The sequence below is a fragment of the Schistocerca serialis genome, chromosome 1, assembly GCF_023864345.2.
Source record: "Schistocerca serialis cubense isolate TAMUIC-IGC-003099 chromosome 1, iqSchSeri2.2, whole genome shotgun sequence".
NCBI lineage: Eukaryota > Metazoa > Arthropoda > Insecta > Orthoptera > Acrididae > Schistocerca > Schistocerca serialis.
In genome coordinates, this window is record NC_064638.1 from 287609062 (window position 1) to 287625025 (window position 15964).

General features: G+C 42.4%; 1 protein-coding gene across 1 annotated transcript in view; it reads right to left on the reverse strand.

Annotated features, from left to right (window-relative positions):
* LOC126468364 (NPC intracellular cholesterol transporter 2 homolog a) overlaps positions 1-15964 on the reverse strand; it is a 68758-nt gene that overhangs the window by 9485 nt on the left and 43309 nt on the right. The gene's annotated exons all lie outside the window — the stretch shown is intronic.

The following is a 15964-nucleotide window of genomic DNA, read 5'->3' on the forward strand; positions in this document are numbered from 1 at the left end:
GGTCTCAGGCGCCTTGTCACGGTCCGCGCGGCTCCCCACGTCGGAGGTTCGAGTCGTCCTTCTGGCATGGGCGTGTGTGTTGTCCACAGCGTAAGTTAGTTTAAGTTAAGTTAAGTTAAGTAGTGTGTAGACTTCGGGGCCGATGACCTCAGCAATTTGGTCCCATAAGACCTTACCACAAATTTCCAATTTGACAGCATTACATCGTTTAACTATGTAGAGGAAAGTCTGAAGACATTTGAAACGGGGCGAAAACGTAAAATCAATTTTAGGGAACATCAATGGCACACTTGAATTGAAGAGTATGGAATGGGTCTGGAAAAGTACGGCACATCTAAAGCAAATCCCAGTTAGTCCTTCATGAGTATGCAAAACAGCGCACAGAATAAATTTAAGAAACGCGCTATTGGGGTCGCAGCAGATCTGTGTTTGCCTTATGTAGCAGAGATGCTCAGAGAAAAACACGAGCTATGGTGGGAGTAGTCGCGAAATTTCATTAAATTTGTATTCCAGCAACACACACACACACACACACACACACACACACACACACACACACATTATGTAACTGGTATAGGACAGAAAATAGCTAAAACGGACGCGAAGTATCCTCCAAGCATAGTGCAGGAGGATTGCTTACAAAACACTCGTGCGACCCATCCTAGAATACTGGCGGAGTGTGAGACATACCGAAGAGGAGAAACAAGGGGTATAGAACGTATAATGAGGCTGCAACATTAGCCACAGGTTTGCCTAAGCCATGGGAGAGTGTCACCGAAATGCTAAAAAAAACCTGGACTGTCATTTTTGACGACGGATGTCAGCAATCCAACGAAAACCTACGTACAATGTTTCTAGATCCAGTATCACGAACGGAAACTTGTTGTAATCTTAGACTTTTTTTCTAGGGACATTTACGATTTTCACGTGATCACCAATACATTTACTCCTTACACGTCATTTTCGAAAATAATTCACAAAATCTATCCTAGTAAGGAGCAAGACAAATACATCACACACAAAAAGTTTACTGGGTGCTTAAGCTTTAATATCAAGACTGTTTGTGAATTTAGGGCCAGTACTACGAAACTACGCATTTTCAAAAAAGCAAATTAACACAATAATTACGAACAATACTGATATAAAACTTCCTGGCAGATTAAAACTGTGCGCCCGACCGAGACTCGAACTCGGGACCTTTGCCTTTCGCGGGCAAGTGCTCTACCAGGGGATGAGCACTTGCCCGCGAAAGGCAAAGGTCCCGAGTTCGAGTCTCGGTCGGGCGCACAGTTTTAATCTGCCAGGAAGTTTCATATCAGCGCACACTCCGCTGCAGAGTGAAAATCTCATTCTGGAATACTGATATAGTTAATGGAATTGAAATGGTAGTGTGTAGGACTGCCAGAAGTTCAGTTGCTGCCGTCTTGTGTTTCTTGCAGACGCCAGCTCCTAAGTTTTATTTGACACCAGGAACGTACTTTACGCTCAATTAATGGTAGGGGAACAGATGTAGACTGGTGGGACAAGAAATACTAGGTGCAAGGGCAGAATTACCTGCTAACGAGTAGTGTGTGTGGCAGAGGGGCAAGCAAAGAGAAAAGAACGGAGCGCTAATTACGACGTCAAATCCGCGCAGTTACGTAAAGAGGCCTGCGAAGGAAGCTGAAATTACATTCGTCGTCCGGTCCGAGCGAAGGTGACTTCTACAGCGCTCTGACTCTATAACAGGTTCCGAGAGCCAGCGGAGAGTCGTGGTAAGACAGATGGTAACATTCTGCAGATAAAATAGAAAAAGTCAAGCCGCTGGCATGCGGTAGCTCTGTTTTAACGTGGTCATTTCTATTCGCAACTTTCTCTAACATTTGTTACACAACTGAAATTTACTTTATGACTTACCGCGTGCTTTTTCTTGTTATCCCGAGTCACACTCTCTTCCTCACTAAGGGGATCGCGCCCACTCGTCAACACTACGATTACTTGCAAATTTGTGATATATGCATGACTTGGCCAGGAATAAAAGTGGCAGCTCCAGATCGCCAAAGGCGTTTGGAAAAAAAAGAAAAAACACTTCTGGCGCGGGTTGGGTGAGGATTGAGCCGCTAACGTTAGCGTAGTTTCCAGGCAGCGTTTGGCGCAGTGGTAACATTACAAAACGATAATTCGCTGATAGTGGCATCCGTTTGCAGCGTGAAAACTATTTTCAATTACTTACACTGCAAATATACCAAAATCTTTCTCAATACATTGTGCTTATATTCTCATCAAACTCACGAAAAGGTAAAATAATTTGGGATGGAAAATACATTTCCAACAAAGAATACGGCGTCCACGAGGACTCTACAAATAATTTTCCAAGAAAGGGTTGTAATAGAAGCGTACAGGACTTCGCATCAGTTTCATTTCGACCTCCTAGCAGCTATCGGCATCTCTAGAAGGCTACATCAAAATACATTAAACTGTACATCACCAGCTATGCACGCCAGGATTTGGCGAAATGATACGTTACGCATGGGTTGCTCCCAAACTGTACGATAAATGTAAACGTTCTTCTTTTCTAGACAAACTTTAAAACGACCATGTATCTGTAAAAATGCGACGTTTATTACATGTAGAAGACGCGGTGACAATTACTGCTTCCCCATTTTTTCTATGAATATCACATCAACACATGTAAATCAATTGCAAAACAATAAAAAATGTAACTTTATAAACAACGTCCCCCTGTACATCTTGCAATCCCTTCGTAGCAGCTTATTTGCAATCCGAATTTTTTGTGACGTTTCCTTGCGTTTTACGTACATACTGATAAATACAATATAGTTGGCACTATTTCGACATACTTGCAGAGTAAGAAACGCAAAAAAATTTAAAAAGTTTCCGTACAGATACTCGATCCACGACCTTCGGTATTCCGTTCTCTCTCCGTGGCGCCGGCGGCTTCCCAAGATGTACGCTAGCTAATGGTTGATGCCTAAAATACATCTTTTGCCCTAAAAGTTTGACCGTCTGAAGCCCCACTTCTATGACTTTCATTTCTGGCTAAACCTGCATATGCCATAAATCTGGACGTAATCTGTATTGACTGGTAGGCGCGGTCCCCCCTATTAGATAGGGTACACACAATTTCTTTATAAAATTATAATCTTCCGAGGAGAACACGGTAAGTGCCATAGCCTGATTTCCCAGAAACTTCGCATAGTGAAAGGGTGGCGAAAATAAGAGAACATGTGCCTCTGCTTCTCCGTAGATATTCGACCGTTTGAGAAAACGACGGTCAGAGTTTTTGATGTAGTTTGCACGTCTTTTGAGCGAGTAAACAGTTCAACGTAACTAACGTCGCAGCATTTCACTTTTGCGCCCCGTGTCCGAAACCCTATTATTTTCATTTTTGTGTTTTGTTTATCTACGAATGTCCGTAGAAGACTACTACACGAATGTTTAATGTTGAAATAACGTTGGCCTTATGGGTGTACTAATTATATGTCCAGTAAATGAATTAAAAAAGAAATGAACGGAAAAAAATTTGAAACTTTTCGGTGAAATTCCTGGAGTTCATTCAGTCAGCAGTATTAACAACGCTTATTCCCAGAGAGATTCATACGAAAAAATGTCGCTGTTGCCTTCACGCGAGGTTCGTCGTTTCCGAAATTTCTACGTTTCGAATGTTTGTAAGATCGGTAACATCCAAGAGAATGCACCAAATCTTCCGGAAGAATAAGCAAAATATAATTAAGAACTGATATAGGAATGAAATGTAAGAATGAGAGTTTGAAAGGACTGTAACCGTTCAAAATACTATACATGGATATTTAATAGATGTACATTTATTGTGAAACTCAGTTGGAATTTTACTATTAATAGAACTGCAATAACATTCCACCGACATGGGTAGATAAAAAATCAGACAAAATACAAACAGTAATCGGGTTCCGAACATGGGACGCAAAGGAGGCGGCCTCGACGCTAGTCCCTACGCCACCACTCGGGGTGGCGCTAAAAGGCATTTCAATTATGTCGAAAACTTTGGTGGTCGTTTTCTCACAAACGGTCGAGTATTTTCGGACAAACCCAGCCACGTGTTTGCTTACTTTGGCTCCTGTTCCACTGAGCCAAATTTCTGGGAAATCGCATTGTGGCACTTGCAGTGTTCTCCTCGTTAGTGATTTTTTTGTTTAGCTGATTATTTATTTAGTATCGTTATAACAGTTTCGCATTATCTTTTCTGATATTTTCTTCATTCTGGACCTTAGTTCGCTGACCAGTACCTGTTCAAACCTTTAATGATTTTTTCTTCGAAAGCTCCTAGACTTCAACCAGTGAGCAACTCCATTTGCTAGCCTTACTTTTGAAATCTATCCAGCATTTACGTTCAATATTTATAGCTACGAGTACCCTCTTGCCCTAAAGCTCGGTTTCCCCGTAACGAACGATCTCCCCCAAATAAAGGGACAAAGTTAATTTCATGCCTACTTAGGATAATCATCCACTTTTCACTGGCGTCCCTGAAGACTTACCGCTTCAAATTGCCATAGGGGTAAATGCTACATGATTTCTTTATTTTCTTGTAACGCCATACATTTTAGTGCTGTCTGTTACTCTACTATTACTACCCTTGCAGGGCTCACATTCTGAGGTTGAAGTCGAAACCAGTAATCGTAAATATCATTACAATCTAGCAACATTTTAATCCAATTGCTACAAGCCCTGACTTCCAGTGTTTAAATGAGACGTTTTGAATTTTTCAGCATAGTTGCAATTGCTTATGAAAGAAAACGGGTTTTGTGAGAAACTCATTTTCAGTGATGTGGCGAGGTTTTTTTAATGGCATTATCTGTGCAGTCTCACGGTTTTACGTTTATGGTCCATTTTTCTTCTCCGAAAACGCCTTTACAGGACTATATGATCTTGCAAGGAAACTGTTTCACGCCACAAGCGCAGACTGACAGTGTGGACTTCATATACCAACAGGATGGTGCGCCACCAGATTTCCATCATGATGTTCACGAATTCTTTCACAGGAAATATAGAACTAAATAGATAGGTCGTGGTATCATGGCCTCCACGCTCTCCCGACCTAACCCTAAGCGATATTTGTTCTGTGGTGTTATGCGAAAGATAGTGTTTTCGCCTCCTCTACCAACAAACCTACCAGAACGCTTCTTCAGTGCTTTTGAAATGAATAATAGGGACATGTCGCGCCGAATGAGGGAAGGACTTTCTTATCTACAGGGTGTTTCAGAACGAATATACGGGTTCTAAGGCTCTGTAGCATTTATTACATCCAATTTAGAGTGATAAATAACACACCAAATGAAAGAGCAATTCAAACAGTTTTGTTTGTGTACCTGTACAAAGAGGAGAGAATGGAACCAGGCCAGAGTGACTGAACGTGTTGAACGAGTGAGAGCCTTTCACTCGTAGCCCCAAGAAATCAGTTCGGAAGGCTAGTCGTGAATTAGCAGTTCCAGTGACACCTGTCTGGAAACTTACGGAGATGCCTACAACTACGTCCTTACCGTTTGCAGTTGTTACAAGCTCCAAAGCTTGTAGAGTACGATTTAGGTGCCAACTTTGCAACCGAAACGTTGCTGCATGGCGATGAAGATTTTCTGGATCGTGCCGTCTTCGGTGATGAATCGAAATTTCACTTCAGCGGAAATGTGAACACAAGCAATGTGCTCATTTGGGGGTCAACAAATTCCCACGAGATGGTGTAGTTGGAAAGAGACTAAGCTGAATTTTTCTGAGCCATATCCCGGCGGAACGTTTGAGGGGCCTTTATTTTTCGGTGAAGCAACCATAACTGGCGTTTCTTACCTTTATGCTCTAAATTCTCTTCCTTTTGCGTACAGGTACGATACACAAACAAAACTGAGTTGCTCTTTCATTTGATGTATTATTTATAACTAAGTTGAATGTAGTAAACGCTACAGAGCCTTAGAACCCGTATATTCGTTTTGAAATGGCTCAAATGTCTCTGAATACTATGGGACTTAACTTCTGAGGTCATCAGTCCCCTAGAACTTAGAACTACTTAAACCTAAGTAACCTAAGGACATCACACACATCCATGCCCGAGGCAGGATTCGAACCTGCGACCGTAGCGGTCACGCGGTTCCAGACCGTAGCGCCTAGAACCGCTCGGCCAATTTGTTTTGAAACGCCCTGTATTTTACATCTGTAGAATCAGGGAGGGGGCGGCGGCGGCGGCACATATGGAGAACTTGTAATGCGTCAATAAAAAAATAATGAAGTGATTTTTTTGTTTAGCTGATTATTTAGTATCGTTATAATAGTTTCACATTATCTTCTCTTATATTTTCTTCATTCTGGACCTAAGTTCACTGACCAATACCTGTTCAAACCTTTAATGAGTTTTTCCTCGACAATATGTCAAATTATACAGCTACAGCAAATTTAGCTTCAGTCATTTATAATAATCCTGTATATCTCACAAAAAGACCATGAAGGTCAAATTAGTGAGATTCGAGGTCACAGGGAGGCTTGCTATCATTTTTGCCACGAACCGTTCACGACTGAAAGTGGAAAGCGGGGAAGTGTCACATGAAGTACCCTACACCACACACCTTTCATTCCGAAGATTCGTCACCGCCTCCTACACAGTGAGAACATGACCAGTGAGGCACAAGATAAATCAGAGATCGCACGTAAATATTTAGGGGTTTGTTTAGGCACGAGTGTACATCGACAGTGGAGCAATAGAGGAATAGAGTGGTTCCATTCAGCCTCTGCCGAACACTTTGTAAATTACAGAGTAATCGTGTGGGGGTCACTGTTAGCAATGAAAACGAAGAATGGTCGTAGATTTGCTTGTATACGCAGTAGTAATTCAGGATAAAAATAGAACAATATTTTGTCCACAGCGTCTCAGCGTTGCGGTTACGTGCTTGCGTCACTAGCAGCCGAGGCTCAAAGCGAAATCACTGACGACACTTCCGAGTTGTACGCCTAGCAGGCTTTTGTGCTGCGGCGGAAATGCATCGACACCCCACCCAGTATTACAACAACGCGTGGCATTCCTCTGCCACCCGCCGCACATTACGTGCGCCGCCTCCCGGATATCCGCCGCTTTGTGTTCCCCTTCACTCCAGCCGTCGGCATTCCTAGTTGAAGCTGCACCGTCGATACAGTTTCTGATCACGTAGTGCGATGATATGCGTTACCTCCACTCCGAAGACTGAAACATTCCTCAGCTGCTGCACACGTAACCGCTCAAAAGGCCTTCACCACTCACCTGGAATCATTGCGTCACAATCAGCGGCTCGACTTTGAAAGCTTCTAGGAAGTTTGGGCCACACCAGCTCTTTACGTTTCCGCAAAAATGTTAGCATCACTTCTCGTCAACACGGACCAGAACGCAATTTTTTTTAAAAGTTTGTTGAAATATTATCCTGAAACATCTTTGTTATTATTGTTGCTTACACTCCGAAGATTCATTTGATGCAGGTCTCCAAGCCAGTTTATCCTGTAGAAGCCTCATCTCTACACAACTACTACAGTCTACATCCATTTGAACTTCATTTTTAGTATTTACAACATTTACGGCCATTACAAAGTTTACGATTCCATGATTCTTCAATACATCATCAGGATGTGTACTACCCGCCGTTAATTTTGCCCATAAATTTCTTTTTCCTCAGTTCTCTTCAGTAGGTTACCTCCGTTATTTACCCACGTACGCCTTATCTTCAGCATTGTCCTGTAGCACCACATTTCAAAATCTTCCATTTTCTTCTCGTCTGAACTCTTTACTACATTTCAGTACAACGCCCCCCCCCCCCCCCCCCCCCACACACACACACACACACACTTTCAGAAAAGACGTCCCAACACTTAAATTTAGTCTTCTACAGAAATGATTTTCTTGCTGCTAACAACGTATATTTCTTCACTAATTCGGCCATCAGTTATTTTTCCGCGCAAACAGCAAAACTTTTTTTGTCTCATTTTCTAATCGAATTCCCTCCGCATCGCCTAATGTAATTTGACTACATTCCGTTATCCCTGGTTTACCTTTGATGTGTGTTTTCAAGATAGTATGTATTCCGTTCAATTGCTCGTCGTCGTCGTCCAGTTGCTTTGCCTGATTATGTCATCGACAAATCTGAAGGTTTCTTTCTTCTTCCTCTCTCTTTCCCTTTCCAAATTTCTGTTTGGTTTCACTGAAGGCTTCCCTATGCACAAATGGTATAACATCGGGATAGGCTTGTTTTTATGACAAATTACAGGAATACTGTTTTTAATTTTGTGTAACGTCGTTCTCATAATTAGATAATCAGTCCCAATTTTATTCAGAGAGTGAAGAGAGAGAGAGAGAGAGAGAGAGAGAGAGAGAGAGAGAGAGAGAGAGAGAGAGAGAGCTATGTATTTTACAGTCCTAGTGACAATGTGTTCCTTAAACCCCATCGATTTCCAATTTTAACTCATTTGTTCATATGAATTAGATTAGTGTGGCTAAGTTCGGAATGGACGTTCCATACCTGGGTTTCTCTTGGAAGAATACTGTTCCCAAACAGAAATCTTCAACCAGTGCGGCACTAAACACTGAACTGTGTCTTGTCTGCGCAGGCTGTCCAGACATGCACGCATTGCTTTTCGACGTAACACGCCAATCTTCTCGAAATTGATGGCATACTTGGAACTACGTAAAAAGGACGTTCCTAATGTGTCATTGATGCTAGTGATGTATTAATCATTTCAACTGTTACTGTGGCGCAAACATCACAAATAGGCATGCTAAAGGATTGCAAGTCTTAAGTGTTTTTGCTAATTGCTGTGCTAAATATAAATAACGGAATTCTTGTTTCTAATCTCACTGGACAAGCTTTTCCTGTTTCGTCAGTCGTGTCCACGTAAGCTTTTAGTGGCGTGCGTTGTAAAATTGTTTTGAAACAGTTAGAACAGCCACAAGTATGCGTTTAACGTTCTGGTTAAGCTTTTAGAGAAGAATCTGTTGCTACCGAAACGGTAAGAGACACAAATAACATCCCAGTTTACTGCGTGCTTGAGTGTTCAGTGCATTAGGTCAGCAGGAAGAAAGTATTGTTCGACCGTTAAAGAGTGCGCGTAAAATACCGTGACCGGTAAATGCGCTGTCGGCAGGGCACGCGTGGGGAGAACGTTAGTTGAGGGGTTACGGACAGGTGCTGTACGGGAAACGCCCGAGAGCTGGAGGGGAAACGCCGAACTAAACTGTAGCCTACGCTCGCATTTTATGTAAATATTAAGGGAATCTCCTCCACGCCCACACTTTGCATGGTAATCATTTAAAAATGATCTGTCACCTCTACTTTGATTAGTATCTAAACAGAATTCCGCTAAAAGGGAGCTTTTTATCTTCGCTGGGCTTGTTAACCATTTGTAACTTTCAGTCGGCCGGTGTGGCCGAGCGGTTCTAGGAACCGCGAGACCGCTACGGTCCCAGATTCGAATCCAGCCTCGGGCATGGATGTGTGTGATGTCCTTAGGTTAGTTAGGTTTAACTAGTACTAGGTTCTAGGGGACTAATGAGCTCAGATGTTAAGTCCCATAGTGCTCTGAGCCATTTGAACCATTTGTAACTTTCAGAGAAGCGTTGTGAGTGGCTAATTTTCAGTAAAACCTACATATTTCTCTTGATGCCATGTTAAAATTTACTTCTTTGGCCAGAACATAGCGGAGTTTACACAGCGTCACCTATTTAACATGTTGTGCAGGCGCAATTGTGAGACTTCAAAACAGTAGTTTATCAAGTTTATTGGGTGAGGAACTGAGAAAAGGTAAGGTCAGTAGCTTATTGAAGATGAAGCAAAATGAAAGAGTGATGTCTTTACTTATGTTGTTCCGAAACTCATAGCATTTCTCATTTCATCAGCCATCGATGGCCCCTAAAAATTACATTTCATCGGAAAATTGTGTAGTTAGTGGAATAACACGGTGGGTAATGCAGTTTTGCATAATACCCATATGGTAAAATAACTCTCCTCTTTCTATGCTATCGTTTGCTACAATTTTATTTTGATATCTCGAGCCGTTTAAATGATATGAGGAATCTTGTGGATATTTCATTCCGGCTTTATGACTGGCGCGGTGCGACCAAAGACGAGTGTGTTACATCAGATCAATTTTCTCGAGACTGGTGACTTACATACATACATCCAAGTCTAAAGAAAAATTCGATATGTCAGCAAAATTTCATATGCAGCAACGTATCATCTAATTTGCACCAAATGCAAAATCACAGCGACTCCCATTTTTCATTGCAAACGTTTTCGAATTTCGCGCATTGTGTTACTTCCATGTAAATATCACAATAGCAATGACCATTTCCGAAATGAAAAGCACATTATGACCCCGGCATGTAAAGCTATGAGAAATGCAACAATTTTTTTTGCCGAGTAGTTTCCGTAAAATCGTTTGAGGAAGACTGCAGTGCGTGCGCCTCGACTGTCATCGCCGACGGACCGAAACGCGGCGAAAACTGTCGGCCTCTCCTGAATAAACGAATGAACTTGCCCAGCACTTTGGAAGAAAATTGGTCTCTCCGCATCAGTCACGTTATCCTGTGAGGACACACTGTAGCTGCAGATCCCAGCAGCATGTAAGGAACGGAGCAAAGCTGCATGCCAAATGCGCCAATTGGGCTAGGTGGAGAAATGAACTGTCACATTTGCCCGCGTTGTTTCCCCCCAAACATACTGAAGACTGCCGGCTGAGGTGGCCGAGCGGTTCTAGGCGCTACAGTCTGGAACCGTGCGACCGCTACGGTCGCAGGTTCGAATCCTGCTTCGGGCATGGATGTGTGTTATGTCCTTAGGTTAGTTAGGTTTAAGTAGTTCGAAGTTCTAGGGGACTGATGACCTCAGAAGTTAAGTCCCATAGTGCTCAGAGCCATTTGAACCATACTGAAGACTCTACAAGCCCTAAACTTGCATTTCTTGCTCTGCTGGCAAATGAAGGCAGAAGCTAGCGCTAGAGATGTGCAAAAAGTTTCAGATTCTTTGGAAATCTAGTTCAATTCGTGGTAACTTGTTTCCCCTGTGCCTAGTGTAACCTAGTGGCTAGCACTGAGGTGGACGAATAGACGGTTGTATGTTCTGCATCCAACATTTCTTTATTTTGCTCATCAGAGGAGAAGCAAAGTTGGACTTCAGAGTGTCATTGGCACTAGTGTTATTGGCACTAGTGTTATTAAAGGTAGAGGGCGAGATCATTTGGATCTATATGGGAAAGGACTCCATTCGAGGCATTGTTAAAGATTCTTTCGTCGGAAGCGCTGCAAAGATGTCACGCAAATCCGAGATTTAATAGGCCTTGAGAGGTTTGAAGCAGTGCTGTTGATTATATATATGCGCGATATTTTCCCCCGATATATAGGTATCAGAATGGAACTATCTACTGCCAATATTTTTATTATATATTTTTTCGCAAATTTCGGTAAATGTTTGTTCTTCTGAAATTGTAGTGGAACATACCTTTACTTTTTTGAGTTTTCGTGCTGTCCAGTCTCTCTCTTTCACTGTGTGAAGCAAGTATAGGTGGCACAAAGAAGTCCGATTGCGCTGGGAGTATGGCAGTGTGAATGGAATAACAAGATTTTCGATGTGATGAAATAGCACACCACACAATTTTTAACGCAACTAGTGTGCAATTTCTGCACATCGGTTTTTTTCATAGACTGCTGCTATTAAAAAATATCAACGTCCTAGTTTGAAGCCCTTCCGAACACGAGACGTCAGTTGTCAGAGGGCGAATGGCGCGAAATCAAGAAAGTGACGAAAGGCACGAGGAGGAGGCAAACAGCGGAAAAACGCTTCTACCCCAGCACAAAAAAGACTTACCTTTTATTTAAAAGAGACTGAAAAGTGGGATATCAGCTTCGTCATTCCGTCTTCCTCACCACATTTAAAAGAGTTTCCAAACATTTTGGCATGCGCACATATTTGTGTGTGTTTTTTGTTTACATGCACCTTACTTCTAACTCCCACAAGCTCCTATGGGGCCTGTAGCGGCCGTCCCCATACAGTTGCGTAATTGTAATTATCCCTTTATAACGAGCAATCCAGTTATTAGCTGGCGCTTTTCTTGTTGCTGCACTGCTCTCCGTCGGCTGTAAAAATAAGAAAATGAGCGCAACGTTTTTTTGCAGCCTTGAAGCAGTCTCCCAGCTGTCTTTTTAACTGAAGTTACCAAGGTCCTTAAAGACGTGTTCCGCTGGTGCTGCAAACTCATCATTTTTGATGCCACGTGAGGCGGGCAGCGAGTGTTTTTCGTTCGCGGCAAGGGCGGCAGTTTACGTCAATAATATCACTTCCGCGCTTAATATATCCGCGAATTTGCCTCTGTTTGATAGAACTTGTATAGGATGCGCTATTTCCGTTACTAGTAATGGCACGAGTCTACAGTTCGACTGTGCGAAGACAAGGGAGACAAAATGTTGACGCCCATTGTCAGACAGAGCTCATACTCGCCAAAACAGTCCATGGGGGAGGGGGGGGGGGTGCAGCTATACTTCTATTAACGTGGCCAGGCAGCATGCGCATGCACACGCGCGTGACTTCTCTAGAATTATCTGACGTGATAATCTAGAACAGTTGTGGATAACACGTAGCCATAAACTAAAAAACTAAACTCCACCCGAACAGGCCATGAAGGCCCATAGGCGTCACTGGATGCGGATATGGAGGGGCATGTGGTCAGCACACCACTCTCCCGACCATGTCAGTTTACGAGATCGAACCCGCTACTTCTCAGTTAAGTTGCTTCTGAGTTTACTTCACAAGGGCTGAGTGCACCCCGCCTACCAACAGCGCTAGGTAGACCGGATAGTCGTCCATCTAAGTGCTAGCCCAGCTCGACAGCGCTTAAATTCCGTGATCTGACGGGAAGCGTGTTACCATTACGGCAAGGCCGTTGGCAGCCGTAAACTATTTCGACTGTTTTAATTCGGGATCTGAACTTTGTCGCAAGTTTCCATCATAGATCTATGATATGCCTTGATTCTAAGATAGTGTCATACTAAAAGGTTTTGCATCAAAATTTGTATACAAAATCCGTGTTCCTTGTCACGATGTCAAATAACTGACAGCACCCTCAGAAACTCAAAAAGGGCTATTCTGAAGTGCAAGAACAAAAACGCTTTGCAGTGTATTTATCAGGTGGACTTTGTAGCTTCCTTCTCTGGATATCGATCCAAATTCATAAGTAATTTATCTTGTTTCCTGCGCAGAGTGCGAAGAGCACTATGCTTATTTCCTTATCATATGCTCACTACAATATTTTTCCCAAAAGGAAATTAACATCCTTTTTTATCTCAACCGATTCCTAAACTCTCGCCGAAGTTGGATTGGTTGGGTTGTTTGGGGAAGGAGACCAGACAGCGAGGTCATCGGTCTCATCGGATTAGGGAAGGATGGGGAAGGAAGTCGGCCGTGCCCTTTCAAAGGAACCATCCCAGCATTTGCCTGGAGCGATTTAGGGAAATCATGGAAAACCTAAATCGAATGGCCGGACGCGGGATTGAACCGTCGTCCTCCCGAATCTCGCAGAAGTGTACAATTTTCCACAACAGGATAATTTTCACTACAAAGATGGAAATATTTCCAATTACAGAGTCCTGTGATTTTATTCCGTGTACCTTCTGTTTTTAAGCATTCTATTTCACTTTTTTTCTGTGGCGATAAGGTAACTGCTTAACATCGTTTTCTCTGTTTTCATTTAGCTACTCCTGCGAGAGCCCAGTGCTTTGTAAGCCCAAGAATCAAAACAACGCACGTATTTTCAGTCTTCCACGGCCTGGTCTCCTCCTTAGCATCTCATACTGTTGGGACAATATGTCTAACATCGAGGCTCTTAGTATTACACCCTCGAAACACATTGCTGTTTAGGTAAATACGACACTCACTGTAGAAGCAAACCTTGTGCAGTCAGGTATTCCAGACATCACTCTCTCCGTCTCGCATACATTTTCTTTCCTTCCAAGATCGCGACCATGAATTGCTATTCACGTATCAGAGACTAAATTCTTCCTACAGTCTATACATTTCAAACCTGAGCTCTTCCAGACATCCGACATCAGCAATTGCTCTTACGACCGGTTTCACAACCAGCTTGTAAACTTGTCTCCGTCTCATCACCTTTTTTGTAACGTAAAGCCTTTTTAAGAACGCCCTCAGCGTTCTGTCCTTCACGTTACATTCACGTTGCAACAACTGTAACGTCATCAGCGGAATTTCCTTTCCCTTGCAGTAATTGTATATGTACACTAGCTAAAAATTTGAACATAGATGCGCGCGCGCGCGCGCGCGCGTGCGTGCGTGCGTGCGCGCGCGCATGTATGTAAACAGTTTCTCCTGTGCGTAAGGAGTTATCTGCTAGTATTTCTGATCAGTTTTCCAACATAAACAGAACTATGCTACATTTATGGATCTCTTCCCGAATTGAAACCAGCAATTGTTGGAAAGGAATTTAAATTTTGACACTGAATCATGGCTTTTTTCCAGATTCTATCACAGAAACAGCTGTTTTAACTGAAAACATTGCACTAGAATGGAGAAAGAAGGCGCAGAGTACACCGAACTGCCTAATTTTCGGAGTAAAATAAAACATTAGCAGATTTCAATAATTACAATTTTGTGTGCACATCAGTGCAGTTATTTTGAAGCACTGGAAATAATGGAGCATTGACATAAAACTGTGTCTCTTCGAAAATCTGAAGAATACATTCGTCTCATTTTTGTTTAATTAAACAACATTTTACGTAGTAGAAACGGACAAGAGCTTTATTTAAATATTTTGTTGCGTTATGTCCTAGGACCAACCGACGGTGGCCACTTTGTGAAACAAAGGGACGGACAGCGTACTCCTGAAGTCTGGTAGCTATTTGTTAGAATTAAGGTTGGTGGTGATATAGCTCGGAAAATGCTGTTTTTGGTATCTTGGTTTATATTCTTTTCACTGGTTTTGAGTTCAGGCAGAGTGTTTTTACTGTATGCTTCTTTACCACTGATCTCGATGAAGTTCTTACAATGTTTTAATATTTAGGCCCTTTAGATACGGCAGAGTTCTCTGTCTCTCCCGCTGAACGTTGTAGTCCTAAGCTTCCAATTTCCACCATCAAGCACAACGTAAATTCCGTTTTCCCAACGGGTATGTCACCTGTAAATATGGAGTTTGTGCGAATTTTTTTCTATCCAGAGATCAGAACTCAGTCTACGATCTTATGAATTTTACTTTTCAACGTAAGCTGTAATAATTTGGTAACTATTTTCTGAATAGTCCGGCCAAGAAGTGTGTCGCTTGTTCTTGTCGGTAATTCGAGAGATGGTTAAAACCTGGTGGTTACCTCACTGTTCCTTGTTACCAGAAAAAGACCACGACCAGCCTGGTCACTGTCTTTTCCAATGCAAACATCACTCCTGTAGGCTGAGGACAAAAATTTTGTTTCACGTTTATGATGGAGACACTTTTACTCGCAAGAGTGAACGTAACCGACGAATTTTCGTCTTAAGCAATGTTAATTATGCTGCTCAGATAATCGAAAATCAAAGTTCATAGCATCTGTTAGTGCTGTTAACACTTAGAATTTTATTAGGCGTTACCTTTAAATGTATGAAACTAAAACGTATTAAAAAGGTGAGTAATTTACAAACAGAGATATTGCTCGCATAGTGTTACAGAGGAGATAGAACGGCAGTGTGCGCACACTCAGCAATGGATAGACGTAAGTAATACACACATTGTTCACGCCGATAAATCTACGATTATGGATTTCGAAACCTTTTCAAAAGTAAAAGAACGTGAGTCACTGTCTAAACATGAGAAGTGGGGTGTCACATCATACAAAACAATTCAGTATCGCAGCAATGACATGACTTAGCACATCAGCCAGAGGGCTACCAACACACTTCAGTTTGAAGGAAGAGGTCTGTCGAATGCGGCAGTTTACGGAATGTCTGTCGAATGC